This window comes from Petaurus breviceps, unplaced genomic scaffold, assembly GCF_028583685.1.
Source record: "Petaurus breviceps papuanus isolate PSGF00001 unplaced genomic scaffold, PetGlider_PUasm1.0 227, whole genome shotgun sequence".
NCBI classification, from domain to species: Eukaryota; Metazoa; Chordata; class Mammalia; order Diprotodontia; family Petauridae; genus Petaurus; species Petaurus breviceps.
The window spans coordinates 1625416-1633428 of record NW_027185896.1 but is presented as its reverse complement, the minus strand read 5'-3'; the positions used below and the strand labels follow the sequence as shown (position 1 = coordinate 1633428).

General features: G+C 38.1%; 1 pseudogene; it reads left to right on the top strand.

Annotated features, from left to right (window-relative positions):
* The first annotated feature begins 7970 nt into the window (after positions 1–7970).
* LOC138166918 (solute carrier family 25 member 16-like) overlaps positions 7971–8013 on the top strand; it is a 1076-nt pseudogene continuing 1033 nt past the window's right edge.

Sequence of the window (8013 nt, the reverse complement as noted above, 5' to 3'; positions counted from 1 at the left end):
TGGAGCTAAAATCAGGAGGATCTGAATTTAAACCCAAGCCTCAGACATTTACTAGTTATATGACTCTGGGCAAGTCACAAAACAATCTGCCTCAGTTTCTTCATCTGTAAGATGGGGATAACAATAGCACCTACCTCTCAAGGTTGTCATGAGGAATAAATGAGATAAAATTCAGAAACTATTTTGTAGACCTTGACACAAGTTCATTTGTGTCTTTGTGTTGCAAGTTGCTAGTGAGTTGCCAAAAACAAGGCAACTGTTTTTGATTGATTGATCGAAGTGTACACAGATTAAGACTAAAATTGGTCCCCTTAAGATTTAAGTGTAACAACATTTAAAATACTGTGTTCTGTCTGCCATTGCGTGAGGGTAACCAAACATCTGCATGTCAGACATAGGATCCCAGGGGGGCCTAGCAGTGGCAAAGATAGAATCTACTGTCCCCGGAGGCCTGGGCATGCTTTTGGTTTCGTATTTCATTCATTGTTCACGTTTGATATCTATGTATTACAAAATAATTATGTCACCAGAGGGCAAACTAAGATCCTTTGGGGAGAGAGAAGAAGGATACTAGAAAAGTAGGTTTCAGTATTATGCAGGGTATTCAAAAAATCTTATTGAAGTTTTAATGTATTAAAATATAAAAATGATTCACTGGTTAAGGTAGCCGACAACAACAACAATAACAACAACAAAATGGGATGTTTTCTTGTCACTGTAAGGCCCAAATCATAGTTAATTCTGAGATTCAGTCAGGCAACAAGCATTTATTAAGCATTTCTATGGGCAGCCAGGGGGTGCAATAGAGTGCTAGGCCTGGAGTCAGGAAGACCTGAGTTCAAATGTGGCCTCAGATGCTTACTAGCCATGTAACCCTGGATGAGTCACTTAACCCTACTGGTTAAGTTGGAAAAGGGAATGGCAAACCATTCCAATGTCTTTGCCAAGAAAATGCCAAATGGAGGGGCAAATAGGTTGCACAGTAAATAGAGCACCAGCCCTGGAGTCAGGAGGACCTGAGTTCAAATACGGCCTCAGACACTTACTTGGGCAAGTCACTTAACCCCAAATTACCCTGCCCTCCCCCCCAAAAAAGGAAAAGAAAATGCCAAATGGGATCACAAAGAGTTGGTCAGGACTGAAATGACAGAAGAACAACAAATGTGTGGAGTTAGTATGCTAACACACAAAAAAATACTAACATAAACAAAAAAATTGTCTATGTTCTATGTCCTCAAGGAATTTAGATTTTAATGAGGAAAGGAAAGAGAAGTAAGGCAATACCTAAAAGGAAAAAAAAACAGGAATGGAGATATATCAAGAAGGGGCATAATATAGAAAGTCCTGGGTGAAGCCTAGAGAAAAATAATATATGCCTGGCCTGTGTACCTTCCTTAAGTGTAGGTTCTGAGGTAAGTCATTCAATCAAGAAGGGGAGGTGGAAGAAATGGGGGGGGGGGGGGTTTCCAAAGTAGGAATTAATGGAATGGGATGAACTCCCAGGATCAAGAAGTGTCTGGGGCATGATAGAGGAAGCCCAGAGTAAAGCTGGAGAGGAATGAAAGAAACCTTAGTGATCATCTATCCCAAACCCTCTAATTTATAGCTATAGAAAATAAGCCCCAGAGATGAAGAATTCCTCATCTAACATCATGCAGGGACAAAGGAAAAGAGACCAGCTTTGAATCCAGAACTTCTGACTCAAAAAGCAGAGTTCTTTCTATTAAATCAAGCAAAGTCTGGATGAATATCTGTGATAAATACTACCAGAAGTAATGAGTAGAAAGCTAATGGAGATCACTTTTAAATGCCCTTCCAAGCATATTAGTTACTTGGAGTTTACCCTTCTACTTTCAATTCAATTCATATTAATTTTGTTAAGGCATTATTTTCTGTGGATAGGAATATAATTTCTTTAATGACCTTTTTGTTGCTTTATTTTTCCAGTTGCTCATGGAAGAGATTACTTCTGAACCTCTATTTGTAAAGGAAATGACCTGAGCATGTTATTTGGGCTCCTAAAAACACTACTGGTGATTTTTTTTTGGCTCCATCGTCCAGATGCAATCTTGAGTCACAATAAGAGAAGTATAGCATCTGGAGTTTTGGCTCAGCTCTGAGTAGGACATGGATAAGCTGAAGATGAGGCAAAATGACCACAGTCTTCTCCATGCCAATCCCTGTTCTGCTGTTTGGAAACTAATAGCTACACTGATGTGTCCTGAATGCCTTGGTTTCCCACTTCTTCAATGTCTTAAACTCTCACAACATACGCTTTCATTCCAACTCAAAAATGTCAGCATCTCTCAGAACAGTTCTGTCTCTAGATCCCTGAAATTCATCTCTTAGATCATAACTTCCTATCTTTCCCCCCATCTCCGCCTCAATCTCTTTAGAATTATTCTTTATTCTCAGTGTAATCTGCAGTCACTCTAGCCCTCCCTTCTTTATTGGTCCATCATGTCTGCTCTTATCTCTCTTGTTTTTTTTCTTTTTTACCTTCAGATACTTAACTCTACAATTGTTAAGTTCTATATTTTTGAATCCCTTGAAATCCTTGAATTAGTACCTTGACCTGCATAGATCAGACCTTGCTATATCACAACTCTGGATTATTCTAGCTAAGTAATTTACCTTAGGATTTTAGGACTAGGAGAAGAAAAGGCTCCATGTAGTAGATGGTACTTGGACTGTCCTAAAGGAAGAGAGAGATTTTAGGAAGCGAATTTTAGAAGTAAAGGAGAACTATGTTCTAGGTTTGGGGAGACGGACAGAGGAAAGGTCATATAAGTAGTACATGGCAGAGTCAGGATTCAAATTTCCAAACTCAGCTCCCAAGATTCCTGTATAAAGAAGTCCAGCTGATGGCATACCAGATCAGACTGGGGACTCAATCTAATAATTCTACTTTTCTCAAACTGGCTTCCCCTGAAATGAGACCATTTGAATCTTGGTCATGCTGATTACCAATTTTTTCCCTTGAGTATAGGAATAGCCAAAGAATTCAGTGGTAGCAGGGCCCTTAGAGATCATTTAGAAGAATATCTTCATTACAGACATGAAGAAGCTAAGGCCAAAAGGTTAATTAGATTGACTGAGATTATGCTGCCAATTAGTAGCAGTTATGCACATAAAAGAGTGAAAGTAGCTATATATACAGATACACTTACACACACACACACATACACACACACACAGAGAAAATTTCCCCCTTTTGCTCTCTTTTAAAAACATTTGGCTTCAAAAGAGGGTTTTCAGCAGCTATATGGATTAAATGGTCCGGTCTTAGTATCATTTTGGCATACAAGGTAAAGCTTCCTGTTTGCAACTGGAAAAACTACAAGAATCCTTCTGTCCCTGCTGCCCACTCACACCAATCAGTTTTTACTAATGGTCTCATGCTTATGGTGGAACATGAAACTTTATCCTCTAATCTTTAAGAGCAGAAATTACAGCCAAGGAAGCAGCTGGGGAAGTATCATTAATGTGAAACAGACTTGACTTGTATCCCCTGAGTCTTTTCAGTTTTAAGATTAATATTGAAACAGATGTTTCCCCCATTTCTTGATTCTCTTCCCTTCCTGGTACCTGTGTCTCCTTAAAGGTAACTGGTTAAAGTAAAGCTTTTGAGTGAATTCTTATTGAAATTTCAATTAGATAGAAGTCTGATTCATCAAAGAACCAAACAGCTAAGGGAGATATTGAGGTAGGAAGGGGTGAAAATTTGCACTGGGGCAAGGAATAGGGGGTAGGGGAAGGGGAGAAGGGGAAATGGAAGGGGAGGGTGATGCAGGAAAATAAGGCAGAAAGAGTCTGTGGAGAAGTGGGGGTGGGGTCGCACTGTTACAAGCCAAACCTTGACATATTGCCAGGCAGGTAAACACTGACCATGGTGCTCACAAAACACTGCATGCATCTGGTAACTATTTGAACATGACACAAGGCCAGCTACACAAAATTCTTATTGCCTTTATACATCTGCTTTGCGTGTACTACTTATGTGTACATCTGTATTTCTTTTGGTCCCCCAAAATACATTTTCATATGTTTAATTCCATATGAATGTGAATAAATGATAGGTATCAGTTACCAGAAGTCAAGAATTAAGAGATTTTTTAAAATTTATATGGTAAATGTTAATAAACTTACAGACTATATTTTTATGAAAAAAGAACACATGTAAGTATTAATGTTGTACTATGTAAATTGTCAGCTAAGTTTAGAGAAATTTTCTACTGGTAAATGTATAAGTGAATGAAAATTAATATTTATTTTCATCATCAGAGTGGGTTTATACTGGGATGTCCAAATAATCTCACAATATGTTAAAAAAAAGTCTTTTATAGCTTTGGGGGAGGGGTAAATGAAGCATAATTTAGTAACCATAATTCGAATTTAGCAAAGTATTCGTGTGGGGCTTGATTCAGATTGTTTGGAGTAGACTACTAACTACAGAAAAACATGTGGGCTAGAGCTTGGGTAGCCCCAGGCCATGTCCATTGTTTCATTGGGGAATAGATTTGTACCAAAGTTGCCCATGTGTAAATAATAACAAAAGTCTATATTTGGAAGTCTGAAATTCTTCTATGTTTCATGATACAGTTGGTACTTGCAACATCAATGGAACCCAAGTACATTGGGTACAGAGTCCAAAAACCTCAGCTTGAGTCCCAGTTCTGAAAATCACTGTTTTTGGTAAATTTGATCGTTTCAACATCTCCAGCCTCAGTCTCCTTCTCTATAAAATGGAGGGGTCAAAACAAGACAATCTTCAAAGTCCTCTCAAATTCTAATATTTTATGATTTATGAATTTCCTATTTTCTTCTTACATGTCCATCAAATTATTCAAATGGAAATTTTAAATAAAAATTGTAAAAATCAACCAGCAAGTAGATGGATAGATAGATAAATTGATTGATTGATTAATTGATTGATTTTTATCAGGGATGTGGGTTTTAAGGTGGGTGGTCAATGAAAGTGGAGGTTTTAAATTGGAAGAAGAGGAGAGAGGAAACTTTACCCCACAAATTGTCACAGGATCAGCGATAATCTTGTTGGTACTGTGATAAGAGGAATGGTACTGCATTGGGGGAAGGTGTGAGTGAGGAAGGTCATTTGGGACAAGGTCAGGTCGGTCAGAGGACACTTTTGATGGAGGCCTCCAAATGTTAGTCTGAAAGTCTATACCTTGATCTCAAAAAGAAATGTATTTCATAAGCTAGAATACTCTAATTAATAGCTATAACTTCTATATTGGTGGTTCTGTGATATTTAAAAATTTGGAGAGGCATAATATGTAGGTAATTTGATCATTTTATTAATAAGGCTAGCATGTCCTTAATAAAAGAGATCAGTGGCACCCTAGAATGCCAAAGAAAGTCATGGTGGCAGGCTCATGGCTTATATGACCTCACAAAAAGGATATCTCCAAGGCTGACAATAAGCTCTGACTGGCTAATAATTAATAAGAGAATGAATATTATCCTAAGGGGCTGGACCTATTCTAATGAACTTTGATTATGCCATTTTCTTCTAAATTACTGCCAGCCTTGGGCAATCTAATCAAAGAATTTATCCCCACCCAAACCTGAGTAGAACACTATACCATTAAATTTCTTTTTTGTTTGTTTGTTTTATTTTTGCTTTTTTTTTTTGGATGGGGGAGGGCAAGACAATTGGGGTTAAGTGACTTGTCCAAGGTCACAAGGCTACTTTTTGTGTTAAGTGTCTGAGGCTGGATTTGAACTCAGGTCCTCCTGACTCCAGGTCGGGTGCTTTATTCACTGTACCACCTAGCAGTTCAGATTAAATTTCTTGTAAAGTTGAGTAGGGGCTGACCAAGATTGAGAAGAGTTAATTCAATCTCATTATTAGGAATGTCCTTCAAAAGCCTGAACTTTGAAATAAGGACTATAGAACGAGGGGGAACTCTGGATCTCTCTGAGTCATTGGTTATTAATAATCATTTCTTTTAATTCCCATTCCTTTTCTACAGATCTTATCACTCCCCTAAATTCTAGTCTTCAATTTCTCCCTAATCTTTATTTAATTTAGATATCCCTCAGTTAACTAAAACCCAATTTAAAAAAATGAGGGGCAGCCAGGTAGCACAGTAAGAGCACCGGCCCCAGAATCGGGATGACCTGGGATCGAATCCGGGCTCAGACACTTAGCACCCACCCAGAAACACCTGGCCATGTAACCTTGAGCAAGTTACCTAACCCCAATTGCTCTAAAATAATAATTATAATAATAATGAGATTCATTATCTTCCTCCCCTGAAACTGGCTTGATTTCTTGATTTCACTTATAATTTGATGCTTTAAATTTCTATTGTTTTTATATCACCTTCATTTCCCAATAAATCTAATAATGGACATACTTTATTGCCATGCTTTTTCTACTACAAAAAAAGTGTACATGTGAATATTTTGGTATGTATGGAGCCTTTCCCTAATCATTTTGAACCCTTTTTTCAAATCCTTTATTCGATCAAATGTTTTATCCAGAAGCCCAAAGACGAATCTGTCCTCTCCTACAAATGTTTTTATAGTATTTTGCCCAAACTTCTCCTTTCATATTTTTTTTTGTAATCACAGTTATTTGTCTATTTATTCATTTTATCCACTGCCTTGGATTTTAAGCTGCTACAACAGAATGTATAGAACTTGAGATTAAGTTGACTCTACTACTTATCCCTAGGGTGACTTGAGTCATTTCATCTCTTCCAGTCTCTTCTTGAAAAAAAAATGTATAAATACACCTTGGCTCAAAGGGCCAGTTGTAATGGGGCTCTCTTCTCATTGGTGAAGACTCATCATTTCATACCCATTTTCTGAGTGAAGGGTAGGTAGAGCTGGTGAGACTGGGAGAGAAGAGAAATGTGGTCTGCTGGGCCCTTCTGGCCTCTGTTCCTTTGAGAGAAAAAAATGTTGTGTAGACACTGAAATACAAGATTCTGAAAGGAGAGAAAGATTCTGAGAAGAAACTGACAGGAGATGAGCTGGCAATCTCTATCCAGCCCTTATCTCTAACCTGCTATACTAGTGACTTTGTGGAATTTGACATTGGTTGAGATCTGGAACACTCCATTGAACAGTTATATTGCTCCCAAAGGGAGAGAGCTAATTCAACATGTATTATGGGGTAAATATTCTTATATGTATATTTTCTCTCATTTCTGTGTTGCTGTTGATAAATGGGTTTATTTTTTGCTTTGTGTGTTCATTGTGGAACTGGTATTTAACAGGAAGGAATTCAACCTTTGGTATATAAACTTGGGGCCCTTCTTCCCCATTAAAGGATACCAAGTGGGAAACTAGCTTGAAACTAAAAATTGCATTCCCTACACTAATACTATTTAAGGGAACAGATATACATAATTCTAGCTAAGGACCTGCTGTCTCTGAGGAGAGTGGCCATTCTCTGACCCCAACCTCCTATTTTCCCACTAAATAGGGGATATTTAAATAAATTTAATATTTATTTAATAATAAAAAAATTTTAAATAAAAATTCCATCCTTACTGTATTTATTAGAACAGAGGTTTAAATTCTCAATCTGCTTATCACATGTAGCTCTCCTGAGTGTGGCCTGAACTAGACTAAAATGTAATTTGAAATGTTTAAGAGAACAAATAAAAATACAACATAGAGAATGCTCATTTATTGTTTTCAAAGTCAACATGTTTCTTGGGGGATCTGTTTCTGTTTGAGTTTAAAACTACTGTCTTAGGTTTCCTGGCATAATGTGAGGCATTAAATAAAGTACTTACTCATTTTGAGTTGGTACTTAAAACGTAATGCTAGCTGAAAAATAGAAATATGTTCAAAAAGATTTCAGAATGGAAGCTCGGCCGCTGGACTCCGGGGCTGCCCCATCACGCTGCCCGTCTGGCCTCATCATCCTCCATCGTGAGCTGGATGCCGGTGGCCCGAGGTCACTGCGCTGGTGGAGCCCAGGCATCCCCATGGCCGCGGTGTCGACATGGGCGCCCCCCCCCCCCCCCCCCC